Source organism: Ostrinia nubilalis, chromosome 19 (assembly GCF_963855985.1).
Source record: "Ostrinia nubilalis chromosome 19, ilOstNubi1.1, whole genome shotgun sequence".
Taxonomy (NCBI): domain Eukaryota; kingdom Metazoa; phylum Arthropoda; class Insecta; order Lepidoptera; family Crambidae; genus Ostrinia; species Ostrinia nubilalis.
In genome coordinates this window covers 14,382,067-14,400,037 of record NC_087106.1, presented here as the reverse complement: position 1 = coordinate 14,400,037, position 17,971 = coordinate 14,382,067, and the positions used below count along the sequence as shown (strand labels likewise).

Sequence of the window (17,971 nt, the reverse complement as noted above, 5' to 3'; positions counted from 1 at the left end):
TTAGGTCCTCCATCTTCATAATAATAATAATAAAATAATAAAAAAATATTTATTTTCTTCACAATGGGCTTACAATTTGTTGTTGTTGAGACAATATTTGACAAGATATTAGGTACACACGACAGCACAGTTGAAGTTATCATAGTTGAAGATATTGCAAATGTTTAAAAACAGCCGTGCCAGCCTCCTCCATCGCCAGGCGGGCAGCGCGCGCGCAGACGGTGTTGTTGTGGTGTTGTGGCGCGTCTTCCGCTCCCACGGCGCGTGCGTCAGCGGGCACAATGCGCCCTTAACGCTAGGGACACTACACTAAAGGTCCAGCTCGGACAGACTGGAACAGAACACATCCACTAATTTCTTATTCTTTGAAAATCCTAGGTTTTCTTCTGAACTTAAAAGCTTCCGTGGCCTTGGAAAATCTAAGTACTTAGAAAATAATGCCTTGGGAGAAAAATCAAAATTTTACATGGAAAGAAAAAGCCAGGAAATACTTTGATTTGATCAAGTCAAGATTAAGCACGATTTTACGGAACTATGTGAAATACAAATGCGCGAAATAACACAAACTGAAAATATATTTTTCAGAAGGAAAGGTAGAGCGCGTGGTTTATTACCTAGTAGTCAATACATTACAAATGCAGTCCCAATGCGTCTTTATTTTATATCGATGTTTGGTTACCCTTCCAGGGAGCGGGAACAAGCGCAGCCATTGTGTTGCCGGCGCAGTATTGTTCGCGACATTAACTGCATTTTGTTTTGCTTTTTCATTTTGTAATAATCGTGATCGGTTTAATTACGTTACGAGGTCAAATAAAAATGAAAAACTGTCGAGATATCAATCATTTTTTGACTTATTTGAATACCACTAGGCCTAGATTTTAGGACTCTGGATTCTGGAATGAAAAACTTCATGAATTATGTAAATGACATCATTATAGAATCTAATCAGTACCTAGTTATAGTTATTACGATAGATATGAAAAACTAAAACGATCAAGTGCTAGATAAAAGCGCTAGCAATTGTTATTATTTGTTATTGAAATTAGACTAACGAAAGGCATTCCCAATTAATATGTTATCAGCCTGATATCTTGTAGTCTGGCGCTACGCACAATCAAGTGCCTCATTGATAAACAAACGGCCGACTTATTGCCGGTATCATTGACCTCTTATCACTTCTATTTCTTATTTCAATAATGTGAAATAGAGGTTAAAGATCTTACCCCATTTTTCGTAGATAACTGTGTGTGTTCACATTATCTACTACTGCATTTCTAGTAGGAATTGGAATTAAGTGAAAACGAGCTTGGACTTAGTTTCAGAGAAGCTTTATTGCTGCATTAAACTTCAGCAGCTTTAAGCTTCGTACGGAGTTAAAAAAATAACAAAGCAAAAAAAATATTACCGGTTTTTAAATAAGTTTTCCTTATTAAAAACCTGGCTTTAGCTAGCTATCAAATTAGGCATTAAGTATTTTTAGACTAATTTGTTTTGACGGCGCGGCGCCAACTTTTAAGGTATCTAATCTGCATAATTTTAATTGGTGTTGTGGACTGGTGGATATTATTTATGTGTATGATAATTTTCGAGCAGACAGCCTAAAGAGGAATTAATTATTTATCTCGGCATAAATTGATTAAAAGTAGATAATATAATATGGAAGTCAAAGTTATGTATAATTCGTGCGTGTGCTATTTTCAAATTGCGTCATTCCTTGGAACTTTTTTAAATGAAGCTTTTTGTGTGTTTGACATTTGCGTGCTGTGCGTGGATATCTCCTGTCTGCTCCGTAGACGCGCCTCTAATCGGAAGCGTGCGTTACATCGGATTGTGGCGACCTCGTTTTGGTGTGCGTTACGGAACCGCCTCATTTGTCACCTTTGTTGAGGTCGCGGGTCGGGTCGCGGCTCAGCCGCTCTGTGCCCAAGTGCAGGGCTGGCTTGCTGCTGCACTCAAATAATTTAGATTGGCGCATAATTGAAACATAGGAGAGTGTCATTCAATGAAGCCAGTCAGGTTTTATCAAAAAGTTCCATCATTGAATTAATTTCATTTGCAAGTCTAAAATTTCATGACAATGTTTCAGCAGCGACGAACGCTGCAATAGTTACGAGTTTCATTAAATTACTATGTATTGATAATATTTCATAATATACATTGTTCATAATATTTCGGTGAATTTGTAAAAAAATTATGAAACGTTCCTACTGCAAGGCATTTTAGCAAAATGATATAAATGTGGAACTTAATTAACTGGCACTAGAAACTGCTTATGTTAAGTATCGATTGATATCATATACTAAATTATTACCATCCGGTCTTGAAAACATAATTATAACACTGGTTCTATTCAATCCATGTTCATTTAAGTAGGGGAAAATTTAAAAGCCAAAACATTAAATGCTACGAGTCTACGACCAGTGGCGGCCATTACTTTTATTTCAAAGAAGGCAGTAGGTCATTATAATCTAATTCAAACTATCAATTCTGACCGATAGAACAGGGTTTCGAAGATAGTTAAAGCTTATTTCCTATTATGTCAATAAAGTTATTATTTATTTATTTATTAAGCACAGCCTGCCTCTAGCGGCCTAGCTACGACGCTACGAAGGCTACGAAGCACAGTCTTTCACACTTCAATCTTTAAGTTTCTACGCAGTTAGGTGGTCAAGCTTTCTTCAGTCTAATCTAGAAGCTGTTTGGGGAATTGCATTGTTCAAAGTTATTGGATTTCGAGCCAACCCTAGTCGATGTTTCCCCCGCGCAAGCACAAGTTCTCGCCGCGAATTCGCGTTCGAGTTGCACGCGAGTTCAGCGACTCGCTGCGGCCATATCGCACCGCGCAGCCGTGTAGCGCGCACGCACCTTACCGCTCGGCAGCGTTCGGAAAACATCGCGGCATCTCGTAGTTAACCCGACAATTTGTGAGTGAGAGTGTGTGCACTGTGGAGCTGCAGTTATGCGAGGAGTTTCCAATTGTTGATGCTGTTTCGGTGAGCATTTTTTTCTTAATTGGACGGTAGTTTCGTTTTTCAGCACGTGAGTTTGCGCGACATTAATCTGTGAATTAAAACGCGAAAGTTTCGACGGATGCTAGATTTATTGTTAGCGTTCAGAAAATAATTGATCGGTGTATTATTACAGATTTGTAATAACTTTTCCCAATTATTACTGTAGTAAAAAGAGAACTTGTCAGTATTGTTTATAATTTTGCAAAACTTAAAACTACCTCCACATTTTTTATATTAAGCAACCTGCATTTATATCAACAACAACACAACATTGAGTAGTTACTGTGGTGTTTATGACAATATTAGGAAGAAATGTAAATTCTCTGTCCCCCCACTAAACTTTTACGTTCAATTGTTGTTATTTTGGAAAAAAAACTTAAATAATTTAACAGCTCACCTCAAATAAACGTGTCCTCATTCATTTAAGAAGCCAAACAAAACAATGGCACTTTGTAATTCTTCGATAATGCGGACTTAAGCACGTAATCTCTTATCTCGACTTTTGTTGTGCGCCAGGTAGTTTTAAAAACGATAAATATCTTACAAAATGTAAGCAAATTCCTTTAAACAACTATGAGATGTTTCTGGAAAAGCCCACAACAGAACAATATTTGTTTTCAACCTGCACTTTGGTTATTATTACTCACAGATCCCTTAACAAAAAGTTTTAAATTATGCAGGTATGTCTATTGCAGGTTGTGTAATTGCAAAAAAATAAGACGCATTTCAGCCAGTTTTGTAAAATTAATAAAAATATGTTTTTCACCTTTGCACCCAGTTTTCCGCCGGTACCGGTGTTTTGTTGAAAATTTTACAGCGTGTTTATTTTGACGTCACATATTTATTGTCAAGCGCAAATGTTTTTTAGCTGAAATAATTAATTAGGCGTCATTGGAGTAATTACCTGTTATTGTAGTAAAACTAATTTGACTAATTAGCTACTCCAAACTTGAATTGTTGTCAGCAACTAGTGCGAGGCAGACATTTTTGGAGATTTTACTTTTGCTTGTAAAAATGATTGCATTATTACATTGTTTTTTTTTGAAGATTCTAATTGTATTTTTTAAGCATTTTAAGTAAGATATGTACTTGTTTAAGTTTACGTTAACGAGAGTAGTAACTAATAACTATATACAAGAAATAATTTTAATCGCACCACATCATTATTATCTTATTTTGCTTATAAAATGATAGTAAAGTACGTAATAATAATAAATTAATAAAGTATGAAAGTGAATACGAGTAATAGTATTCCATTTCAATTTTGGACTTAATAAAAGTTATTAATTATGCATTAGGGTGGTCCTTATTCCTACGAAAAAATTTTTTTTTCTTATATTTTGCGGGGCACCACGTAATTTGAATATATACCATATGAAAGTCTTTCATTATTTTTTTTTAATTTTTAAAAGACATTTAGGGGTCGCTACCAAGGTTTGAATTTAAGTAAAAACACAAAATCTGTATTTGTTAGATTCATTTATTTTTAAAGCCAAAGCCAAATAAAAATATTACAAAATTATTGTTGTTGCTATGAACTAAGATATTATGTACAATGTACATATTTGAATCAATTGTTTTTAAGATATAAGAGTTTACTTGTTAGTATCTCGACGCGTCGGTACCTGGTCGGTACAGAAGAGGGGTTGACGGGAGAAGGGGACAAGAAGCGATTGTCTATTCTATCTATGCGATGTTCATTTGCACTTAAAATGTGATATAAACACTTAAATAAAACATTTATGAAACCATGATTTAAGATCTTCAAAGCTTTTGTAAATATTTTGACAGCTGGTAGCGACCTCTAAATCTTAACCAAAAAAAAAAACAAAAAAAGCTAATTTCATATTTAGAGGTATATAATCGAATGAGAAAGTGCCCCGGGGATAATTCAAAAGTCGAAAAATAAGGACCACCCTATTATGCATATTATGTCCATTAATTATGTTACTATGTGCAAGTACATGTATTTTCTTATCGATTTGAAAGACGTTAATGTCTATGAATTTAATTAATAGAAAGTGAATTAAATGACAATTAAACCTCATAATTATTCAGATAATAGTAGTGAAACGCTTGTGATTTGCTGAATGAAGACTATACATATAAGATAATGTTTTCATTTGTAGCCCCTTCTATACAATTTGCCATTACCTATGCCAGCCTAACTATCCATATAAAAATGGTTGCGGGTTCGAATCTTTCTGGGGGCAAGTACTAATGTGATCACGAGTATTTTATATTTAGATGCGCAGTCAAGGACTGAAGATGTATATTATTGTTTTTATTTTATTATGTAATGATGTAGGGCTCATCTGATGGTATTTATTTATTTATTTATTTAATTGCTACAAATGCTAATGGCTTGCGGGCTACATTCAGCTCACGACAGCTGGACTTGAATGGGCCGACGAAGAAAGCTGGCCTTTAATCAATGGAACCCGCGTGGTGATTCATTAAGTTGTATGTGTCCATACTAACACCTACTGATTAGATTAAACGTTAAAATACATTAGGTAGTTAGTAATCTGTCGTGAAAGAGTTGTCATAAAAACTAATTTGTTGCTCTATCAGAGAGGCATTTATTTTTTCAAACATGTTTCATTGCCCACTTTTAGCTATGCAAATTCCAATTAAATAAAATTAAAGAGATTTGAAAACTGCTTTACTACGAGCATTGTTATGGGACATATGTATTGTTATGAAAATATTTAAAATCCTAAGACGTGAACAATTTATTATAAGTACGAGTAGGTATGTACCTACCCATATTACATTTGATTTTCATGTGCTGCCTACTACCTACTGTCCAATACTTACTTAATTAATAAAACTTATTAAAAAAAAAGTTTTACAAACATGAATTCGTAAGATTAGTCCACTTCACATGCCAATTTAATTTAATAGTACACTTCCAGGAATACGATTACGCCTATAATTACCTAATATCGTAGTAATAACGAGTACAGTCAGCGTCAAATAGTTCGTGACACCCAAAGTAGGCAACAAGTTCGCAACACGTCTTTGTTACAATGAGGGCTATCGTTTTTATACTTAACAGTTGGCACCCCTGGCGATTGACAGGACCTTACTCTACAGTGGCGCCATCTTGATGAGTGCAAATGCGATAGTCCTCCTACCACTTTAGCGCTCACCAGTTGGTGCCACTGTCTTCGCTACTAGCAAGTGACAGGACCTTACTCTACAGTGGCGCTAACTGGTGAGCGCTAAAACGATAGCCCTCATTGGAATAAGGTTATGTTGTCAAATTTTTGACCACTTTGGTTGACTCGAACTACTTACTGTCCCACCTTAGCGATAGTAATTTGTTATCGTTAATTAAAAATGTGTTAACATTCGGTACCTTTTAATAATATTTAGACACAAGTAAGTACCTAATTAACGAATAAACTAGTGTAGGTACTCGAGTAAAGTTAATGAACTATAAGTATTTGTTTACATTAGTTAATAATTAACCGGTCAAGTGCGAGTTGTTTTCGCGTACTGAAGGGCTCGCTCTGTACAATTGATGTAACTCAATCGCTTAACAGCTAGGATTATACAGAACATAACTTATTAACTAAAGTACAGTCACGGAATGAAAAGGTTCGTCAGTTTTCAAATTGATTCCTTCAACGAACCGCGAGCACATATTACCTTTTGAAACTATGTCACGGAATAATCTCGAGTTAGAGAAAATAATCTATAACTGTTCGTCAGTAAAGTTCAAAATTATTCAGATCAAAGTTGTTTGACGATTTATCTTGTCAAGAAGATTATTATGATTGATAAACTAAAACCTTCTTGTTGGTTCAACCTGCCATTATTATTTCTATTAAATAAAAAAAACTATTGTCAATTGGTCAATGTCATCATTGCATTGCACTGATGGGATAGAAAAATAAACAAGGAAAACCTTATTCGTTAGCAAACGTCATATTTATTTAAATGTTAGCAGCACTGTTTCTTGCACTGTTATGTTGGCAGGTTTGACTCTTACAGTACCTAGTTCAAGCGAAAACCGACACTAAGGTGACGAACCTTTTCATTCCGTGACTGTACATATTTTCTAAATACTTAAATAAAATAAGGTAATAAATATTTACATAGTTCTAGACTTAAAAAGAGAATTACAAATGTTAAAGCTTCACTAATCGGTTTTAATAAAGCTTATTAGTTACGCAATTCATGTTAAATATTTCTAAATTATGTATACCTATGTAATCAAATTATAATTTCAATTGACTTTCTCCGAGTTGTCAATCCATATGCACTATGAGTTTTATCAGTGTGCAGCGTGGATAGTGATAAGAAATCGAACCATTATTTCTGTTACTCATGTTGCATTATCGCTATTATTAGCCATTTTCCCCTTTTGTATTAAATTAGGTTCATTTTATTTTATTTTTCTTTATTCAGAAAACCACAGCTCTTTATAATAATAATACAAACAGATATTTTTGTTCTTACAGCCAATAATGGATTCTATATATTATTACAAATAGTATAGTAGTTCAAATAGTATTTATCTATATTTAATTATAAATTGAAATTATTTTTACATACGATTTCGAGCTTACAGTCACGCACACTGTATACCTATTAAAAATACATGACATATAAGTTTTCCGAAAAGATTTCAGATGAAAATCATTATTATCATGTGATATTAAGTAACATCTACATAATAGACTAATAACTATTGAGAGCTTTTAAGTTGATAATTCCAACAACATGACTTCGTAGTCGTACTTGTAAGTGACGCTTTAAGGTGATGGGTAAATCATGGTTACCGTTAATGTAACCGATAAATGCCAAGTTAAAGTTAATCAATTGCCATTAACAACAAGAATCCAGTCGAGCATTCGTGTTAGCGATCGTTTGTGTCGCGAGCGATGCGCGAAACATCCTTTGAGACGCCGACAAACTACGATAGCCAGCTAAGAACAGCTTGTTCACGCCAGATGCGCCTGACAATAATAAAGCAGGAAAATATGGCACAAGACTATATTTAAATATTTGATAAGTTTAATTATTTACCATATCCTTTATCAAATATGCATTCAAATTTCAATGTCAGTAAATAATATATTTTAATCATGTGGGAAAATCATACCATTATAACATTGCTACGAATATTGCGACACTATCTGATACCACCATGGAAAGGCCCAGGCGTGTACTGGCCCATGTTTCATACGTAGTCGCTTATACTCGTAGGTATATCGAAACCTTGATTAAAATAAAAGTAAGTCTACCTAGATTTGTTAAGCTATCAATAAAAACTGAAGATGTCCACGGAAGGCAATTATTGCTTAGCAGAATAAGATAAATTAAACTTTTTAGCCAGTTTTTGCTATCTTTATGAAGCAATGTTTGATTTGACTGGGCTGTTTCTTCTCGTCAGGCTGTGCTCGTCTGTGATGCATTCGTGGCAATTAGTTTGAACATCTGTTAGGTTATTAGGATTGTTTGATTTAGATAAGTGGCCGTTATGAGAACTACAATTAGTTGGGCGAATATGAACCTGTCTGTAATAAGTAAATTAGGTATATGTTATTTACTCTTTGCTATGATAGCGAGTTGGAATAAATTGTATGTTATGCGCTATGTTTAGTCTAGTAATTGAAATTGTGTTTTAAAGCATTAATTGCTGATAATAATTTGCAGAAAACAAGTTGCAAAACTACTTTTATTTGAAAGTTTTCGGAGAAATCAATTCCAATAATGACTAAATGTTAATCAGCTTGTAGAAACTAAGCATGTGTAGGAATTTATATCTAGGAAATTGATAATCGACGATTGATTTAGTTGCAAATCATGCAAGCAGTATGCAAATGTGCCATCTTTACATCGAAAATACATATTATTACATATTCGTGAATGCACATGGCAATGGCAATGTCGGACTTGTCTGGTGGCTGGTCATCTAGTTGCTTCCTCGTGAAAAGGATGTCAGTTCGGTTCCCCGACGCAACAATTATATCATGGATCCAAATTAATGGGCTTCATATTAATTAGAATTGCGTAAGGATGGTGAGGTGAGGCAGCGTCCACTCAGAGCGGGTAGCGGAGCGATAACTACAATAATTAATATCGTTAAATCTTGTGACTCGCGGTTACGATCAATAAAATGTTTGTGGAGCAGAAAGAAGGGCACTTGCAACATTTTAAAAATCGCTCGTAGAGATAATAATAGGATGAGTCTTTTGCTTTTTATATTTATACTTTCTAAAATTGCAATTATTTTTATTTGGGATTCTATTGTTCGTTCATAACACTGAGTCGTCGGTTTGGCAGTAATCTCTGCGTTAAGGTTAGTTTCATTCATTCATAAGGAAAATGATGCCTTAGTTTTTATGAAGTTAATTGTAGTGGTCATCACAACCGGCAGTTGACCTCGCAGTTTTTGTGTTGACACGAGCCATTGTAGCCTCCGGTCAGCTCCTCGCTGGCCTGCGCGCCTGGTGCATCCAAGCGTAGAATTACTAGTATTGACTTAATTAAATTACTAAATATTAGCCATTATTGATATGGGATAACTTGTCTACCCGTAAACATCAAAATTATTGCTTAGCTTATTTCAAATGCCTAGGTAGGTAAGTACCTACATCGAATGTGTACTTCATTTGTAGTCTCAAAATACCACCGATTTCAGTCCTAGGTATGCCTGTATCCCAGAGCACCCAGTCGCGAAAGCATAATTTTATAAATTGACAAAATATGGAACCCTTGTCAACTCTAGACTGTTAAAATGTTTATTACTGAGTTGGTACTTTTCTTAAATGCCCTATGAATACGATTGCGAAAAGATAACTAGGTATTCGTGTTTTAAAACTATATGACCATTATTACACTAAATTAATTTGCAAATGGTTGCCGATTCTGAAATATCACTTGAGCAATATGAAATATTCAGTTATTGCGCCAGTGGCCTACATAATAATAGTTACATACTTACTCTGCGCTTTTAAAATTAAGCATCATTTTAATATTTTACAGCCTTTTGAAATTGCAATCGTTTAGGTTTTGAATAGATATTTTAAGTTATGTTTAAGTGAAAATGCAAATCCATAGACTATAAATCTTATCTAATAATAACAACTAGAGCCGTCGGCGTCGATGTATTTTTAATAACTAAGACTAATGTATGTAAAATGCCCGTCGGTTTAGTGAGGAATTTATCGATTAGATCAAACAGCGGCTAAGTTATTAGTTTACAAATTCTGACAGCAGTTGCGTATCTGACGTGCAAGAGAATTCTTAAGAAAGGTTACGTTAAAAACCGCCTTTTTTCCAACCACTTAAATAAAGATTTAAGACCTGGTGGCTAGAGGGTTTTCTATTACAGTTTCTATTACACATTTTTTGTCAACTTGTCACTAAACATCCTGTAAATTAATTGTTTATGTAGGTGTTAGTATGGTCAAATAACGTCGCAGTTCAATGATAACATCATCATATAGTGACGTTAACCAAAACTGTTAATGTGACTTTAATATGGAGATAATTCACAATTTATTGACGCGTTGGAGTGACTATCATCCAAAGATACGCAACGCGGCCGGGTCAGTCGTGACCCATGCAACCGACTGACCGTTTCATATTGTTTGTGCTTTTGTAAAATGATTAGTGAACAAAAGCAGCGGACCGTATCAAGGCCTATTAGAACTTAGATTGATGGCGAGAGACGACCTCCAGCTTATGATTTTATTTAATGGACTCAGGTCTGCTACCATCAGCTCACGGTCGTTTTGCACTGCCGTTGATGAATGATGTCAGTTGTATACTCTGGGAGCCGATTAACTATGTAACTTATGTGCCATTCATTCGGAGCCTAGATATTTTTGTAGATAATGTGCTATACTAGTTTTAATTACAAGATGTAGGTAGCATTTTGCAGAATAAAAGAACTTGTCAATCGATTTTGATGGAACTTAACGTTTCATTCCGTATTGATGATTGGGTGATAAGAATGTTTTAATTTACGCTGTGCGTTACGACTCTACATAAAGTTGTCTTCACACAACGTCTTGTCGCGTTAATATTTAGTAGAGTTATTAATGGTTTAAAACTTTAAATAAGTAGGTAGGTATAATCAAACGAAAATAAACCAAATTTGTCATTGTTGTACAAAACCAGAAAGATAAAATATCCCACGCATGCGAGCACACGTGGTCTCGAGCATGTGACAGGGTCACTGATGCACTCGTAATGACACAAACAATAAACTTGGCTTAGGCTGAGTTGCACCACCTAACTTTGACCGTAACTTTAACGGTAACCGGTGTATTTTGTATGGAGTTTGACAGATTTTTGACGTTTGTTAAAGTCAAAGTAAGATGGTGCAACCCAGCCTTAGATTAGACCCTCGCGGGGAGACCTCTGACGTCATATGACCGCAGTCTGTGACTCTATTAGGTGATAACACTCGGGATTTTTTCATTGTTAATTCGTTTATTTTTTGTAGGTATGGGCTTGTATCATTAGGTCTTTTTGGAATGCGTCATATTACATTAAACGATCTAAGTAGGTTATGTACCAATCAGCACTTACTCACTTACCATTAGTTTTGTATTAATAACATCTTAGTTCATGACAACTAGTTATTTCTGACTAACTGCAGATATAATTGCGATTAGATTATACTCAGACACTCACACAAATTATAGCTTCTGAGTGATCATTTCGATTACTATGATTAAATAGGTACGTGATGATTGGCTTAAATTGATCTAAGTATCTAATCGTCTATCTTCATTAATCAAAGATTAATTTGTCTTTTCGAATCACTCGATGATACTGGAGTTAGCTTTTATCTTAAAAGTAATAAGTTATGACATTATGGTCGCTAAGACGATAATCCCACGAAAGACATAGTAAATGTTGTTAATACTCGTATGTCTTTCAATAAGCATTACAAATATGGGGATTAACTATGACATACTACAACTGTTAGTTAACGTCGAAACCTCATAGTAATTTGTCGTTAATGTGTTAAAGTTAATGCAAAGAGACGTACTATTTTAGTGCGTGGGTAATTCAAATATTGTTTATTTGCGGTACTTAACTGCTGTGTATTGCAGACATTTTACTAATGATGCATTTATACCCTGAGGACTATCCAAGTGTTTCAGGCAAGCTGCATTATTCGTGTGGTTTAAATAAGTGATGTCGTAGATCAGGATCACTATGAGCCGTCATAGCAATCAAACATGGCTCTCTCTTTAGAACTTGTAACCAAGTTAAATGCTTTAGTACGAGAGCCCACGACCAAAATTTTTGTCTCATAGCAATACGGCCAAAACCGCATCAAATCGATAGATACGATTATCCTGAACTCGAAAATACCAATACCAGACATTTTCCGCGTAGCGTTTGATCTGACCGAATTTTCAAAATTGTCAAAGAATTTTACCGAACTGCATCATAGCAATATGTCTGATTTGCAGACTGTAGTTGAATGATAGTTCTGAGATACCGGAAACATTATTTTCAGACGTTAGTGGTGTAGCGCAAACCCGTAAAATCACTTAAAAAAATTAAAAATGAGACAAAAAAAATGTCTCATAGCAATACGTCTGAAAATCTTTTTTATTAGTAAATTTTGGTTATTTGATGCGAACAAAACAATTTTCAGACGGAAATGTGAACGCATTAAATTTTGAGACCGTTTTGAAAATGTTAACAAATTTTACCGATCGGTATCATAGCAATATGTCTGAAAATTGTTGGACATGATAAAATAAGTTGTCCACATGTGCAAAAAATTTATATCAGACAAATTAAGTGTAGCACCTTCTCTATCATACAACTTTTTGATACACTTAAAGTGTCTGAAAACAGGTTTTTGGTAATCATGGCAGCAATACGAAAAGTTAAAAAAAAATAATTATCCGTATTGCTATGATACAGGTCGGCTAAATTTGTTGACATTTTCAAAAATGCGCACAGGCTATATGCTACGCGCAAAATGTCTGAAAACAAACTTTTTCGTAATACAATTATAAAATCTATGTACATTTTCACTATCAGACGTATTGCTATAATACCGACTGTCTTTTTTTTTTGACACAGCAGAAATGGCCTCCCACTCAGTTGCTACACTTTCGACCGTTACTACACACCTAGTCGGGTTCAGAATCATACAATCTAACGATTTTATAGGGTTTTTGCCGTATTGCTATGACACATGGTTTTGGTCGTGGGCTCTCGTACTACTTGTAGGTTGCTATTGATTTACCTGATTATGTTACGGTGAGATTCTCATACAGTAAGAAATCAATTAAATTGAATGATAATATACAACTTAGTGATTATAACAAGTAAATTGTTTTAAAATCATATGGCACTTCATCCACGGGGTACAATAACACAAAGCACGTGTTTGAATAACAACGCGGGCGCAGCAGCGTGGTCGCCCACGGACGCCTCCGCCAACTCGTAGTGGCGTTTACACCATGCGACTTTACTCGTGGCCTTCCTCACCGTGGGCCTCGGCATATGCTGAATGGGGTCCCATTGCGATGGGCATCGCTGTGCGACAGGGCAGCTCAGTTGATTTTCTCTTCCATTGTGTGTTTTATGTGCCTCTGTCTTTTTTGTTTTTTATTTATTTACCTCTTTTGTATTTTCTTATGTCCATTGTAATAAATCTTTCTTTCTTTCTTCAGCTGTTGCTGGGCCTATTTATCATCTCCTCCCTTAAGTACCCGCAAATCGAGACATAGTAGAAATCAATTGTCTCCTGCGCTTAGGGTTGGATAGGCTAAAACTCATAGTTTCATCATGTGCAATTCTGCATCGGAAATTGTTTAATTCCATTATGTCCTGTGTTGAGGTACCCGACCTTTTACAATATGAGTTTCTTTTCTCCAAAACCACCCATTTTGAAATCCCATGATGTGAAACTATAAAGTCCACGACCTCTGAGGACGAGAGCTTTTAAGCTCTGCAACATTCATTACTGTAAGTTTTCCTGTACCTCCGCCCTGTGTAAATCCATCAAGAATCCATCAATGGACCAGTTTTTGTGAAGTCGCGGACAGGCTGATGTCACTTGTCCGAGCGAAGCACCTGTCGCGCCCGCTACACCCACGGCCTCGTGCGCCTGAGCAATTGTTGATGTTGATCATGTACTGTACTTATATTTGTTGATGACTTGTCGAGTTATTACAAACTAATCAGTGATACTTGATACGGGCAGCGTAGGATCAGTCGTTGTGGAAATCCTTGAGAGCGCTTGTAGACGTCCGTTTTTTCACCGGACGACGGACCGTCAAAAAACGGATATCCTTTGTTTGCTGTCAATTTTCTCGCCGGACCTATGTCCGATGCATGTGCACACGTTCATTATAAACCATACGCCACCGCTTAATCCGGTGAAAAAATCGGGCCGTTGTCCGGTCAAAAAAACGGACGTCTACAAGCGCTCTGAGGGTGCCCTTTGTCCAGCAGTGGACGTCATTTGGCTGAAACGAACGAATCAGTAATGATTATGAACGTTCCTGAGAGGGAAGCATCAAAACACTTAATTGGGTTTAAAGAACATTTATTTCTCAACAACTGTCAGCTATCTTTAGGACACTTTAACTAACAATTAAATGAGATTAAAATTAAGTGTCTTCTATTGTTTCCATGTTTTGTTGTTTTTCAGTTTCAAGTTCAGCTCTAATAATTCTGTCTGAAGTCATTTTTGTCACACTCGTGTCAATTTCCTACTTCGAGCAATGTAAACTGGGCTACTAAAAATTCAAAATTCAGCATTACATTGCTCATGTATGCGTGTTCTCCTTTTACATATTATGTAGTTTTCTCAAAGAAAGCAAAACGGAATAGACAACGATCAGATTAGCTGAATTAAGAGTACGAACTAGTCCCGTAGCAACGCTCCGGTGCGCACGCGCATAATGAGTGACGAAAGAGAATACCAAGCGAAAGTGACTAACTGGGACATCGCCACATATTCGGGCGATTTACTTAGAAACGTGCGGATTTACATTTTATTAGTTATGGCAAAGGTGCAAATAAATTAAAAAGAAAGAAAGCGCAGTATCTACTTGTGATTATGCCATAACACATCCACCCTCTAACTATAAGATATTGGTGTTAAATTACTTAATACTAACTTAAGTGCAAATTGATAAAATAATGATCGAGTACGTTATGCAGCTCTCTATTTTTTATTTGAATCAACCTGTTCTAACGAATGATCAAAAGGACAGTGATGACAGGGTTTTCTCAGTTTTTGTTCAATACTGTAAATGCTAACAAAGAAAAGATTTATTATTTGGTTTCATGTTGGCAGTGTCCCAAAGCCAACCTTGCAATAAATCCACGTGGTCCGTTGATCAATTTCCCGCGGGATGCATCTAGTCTGATTGAATCCAAAAAGTGGGCTCTGCTCCAAATTGATATTGAAAAATTGTTTCCTATTAGTTTCTTTCTTTCGGTATTTTTTTCGAGGATGTAAACCCCTAGTGTTAGACACTATGAGCCTTCGCAGGCGCCTGTATTATTCATACATAGTATAAAAGTAAGAACCGGAACCATTACATTTTAATGTTTAAAAGTAGGAAAAAGTTGTAATTGATAAATTAATTGCACTACTAATTTATAAATATTTCTTTTTAATAGTATAAAACATGATGCTAGACTGCTAGTTAATTATTTTTTTAAATATGTAATTAGAATACAGTTACACTAATTATATCGGGATAGTATTGCCAATAAATAAATCATGTTTGATCAATCATTTTTGTATGTTCCTGTACGCTACAACAAACTGTTTTAGGACTAGGTACAGTAACATTTTTATTAGCTTCTCTAGCTGAAGTGCAATGACTGAAGACAACATAAAAATGAATCAATCAAGAATAAGTAGGATGTTTTTGTTATTTAGGCAGTAGGTAAGTGGATTCGCCGTGTCCTGTGGCGATAATAATACGGATTCGCCCACAATAAATACGAGTGATAAGCTACGCGCCAGGGTCGCATATTATTTAAATTATTTTTTAGTAATTGCACATTGTAATAAACATTCTGCAGATAATTAACATTGACGCGCATTCGCATGCTCGAAGGAGAAATATTTTACATTTAATTTTATCAGAATATCAAATCAAAGTTAAATAAACACTTTTAAACTGCAGCAATCGATTCGAGTCACTTGAAAAAATCTCGATTAACTCAACAAAAATGTTTGGACGTGTAAAGGAGCTTTTTATAAGCGTACTCGCTAAATAAGTGAATGGAATTTGGATATTTTCTTGTTCATCAAGTTTTTCACGAGACTAATGTATGTATCATCTTTTTAAATAATATTGAACAACACAGGTACTTACTTAAAATTATGATTAAGTTTGTGTGTCACTTGATGTTATTGTGATTGATAGTCCACATCAAATTGCGAAATAAACGTGTTCCATACATATTTATTGCTAGATCATCAACGTAATTATGTCTCGTCAAGCGCCTTCGGTAGCGCCCGCGAGTAAACACGCCGATTACCGCAATCAGCGGAGATAACAACAAAAATATAATAACGCGCGGATTCCCACGTTGTAAAGCGGTCATTCTCCGGATCTGGATTATTTTGTTGATTACCCCGACCTTTTTTATTTTTGAATTTAGAGTAAGTTTAGGTAAAACATTTGAAAATAGACATAATTACGAGCATATTTTTTATATTGGCCCATCGGTAGCAAGCAGGAATAAAAAGTTATGCGACATCAAAATTTTCATGGTCGGGGTAATCAAAGTTGGGAGTCAGAGTAATCAAAAATAAAACAAAATATTTTATTTTCTAAGGTTTTTTTTAAGTTATGGTAAAATAAATGTTATTATAACTAGCCATTTGTTATTTTGATGTATAAACGACAATATTGTAAAGTTTCAACAAAATCTGTTAAGTAGTTGTTGCGTAAAAGAGTAAAAAAACATACATATACATTATACATATAATATTAGTGACTCAATGTCCTATGTCTCCTATTTGGGACAGAAGGCGTCCACAACAGTCCTCCATCGCATTTGGTCTTGAGCTTCGTGTTTGATCTCGCTCCATGTCTTAGCAGTGCGCCGCTATGTTTTTTTGGCGCGACCACGTTTGCATTTTCCCTGGGGGTTCCAATCTAGAGCCTGCTTGGGGATGTGATCGGGGTCCCTTCGGAGAGTGTGGCCGATCCAGTTCCACTTGCAGCGTTTATTCTGCTGAAAGATCGGTATTTCGTGGCAGCGTTCCAAAAGTTCGTCGTTTGAAGATTTTGGAGAATTCGGCGAAGACAGCGGCTGAAGAAGATCTGCAGCTGGTGCGAGATAACCTTAGTGACCTTCCAAGTTTCACGCCCATAGAGCAGAACTGGTTTGACGTTGGACCCGAATATTTTGATCTTGCGAAGTTCTGCGAAGGTAGCTCTGGCCTTGGCAATGCACGATGTGATGTCCTCTTCGGTACCTCCAGGCTCTGAAACGATGCTCCCGAGGTAAGTGAAATTGTGGACTCGTTGGACATCCTCTGCACCAACGGTGTGCAATTCCTCACTCCAGATCGCATCTCTTGGGTCTTCCGGTACTGATACCCTTGCTTTACCCTTTTTTCGGCACATTAATTAGAAGCCCCTTATGCCAGTCGTCTGGGAGTTCCTCTTCCATCCAGATGTTTTCGAAGACAGGTGTCAGGACGTAAACGGCGGAGTTTACATCGGCTTACAGCATTTCAGCGGTGATAAGGTCGAGTCCAGGGGTCTTGCCAATTTTGAGGGATAATATTATGTATTAATAGGAGATAGGATTTCATTTTAGTAAAGGGTAATTTTGCTTATTAAACGTTATTTAGTTAATCATTCATTAGTAAAATTACAGTATTATTGATTACTCGGTGACAAAAGTCGGGGTAATCAAGGTCGGGGTAGTCAAAAAATTAAGGTTTATCCTGAGCCCTGCCCAATCTGTAAGTTGAA

At 35.8% G+C, this 17,971-nt stretch overlaps 1 protein-coding gene across 1 annotated transcript in view; it reads left to right on the top strand.

Moving 5' to 3' along the window:
- Positions 1 to 2,836: 2,836 nt before the first annotated feature.
- Positions 2,837 to 17,971, top strand: part of LOC135081231 (GAS2-like protein 3) — a 104,679-nt gene continuing 89,544 nt past the window's right edge. The window contains exon 1 of the mRNA XM_063975980.1: positions 2,837 to 2,993. The gene's annotated coding sequence lies outside the window, so the exon portion shown is untranslated. The remainder of the gene's footprint in view (positions 2,994 to 17,971) is intronic.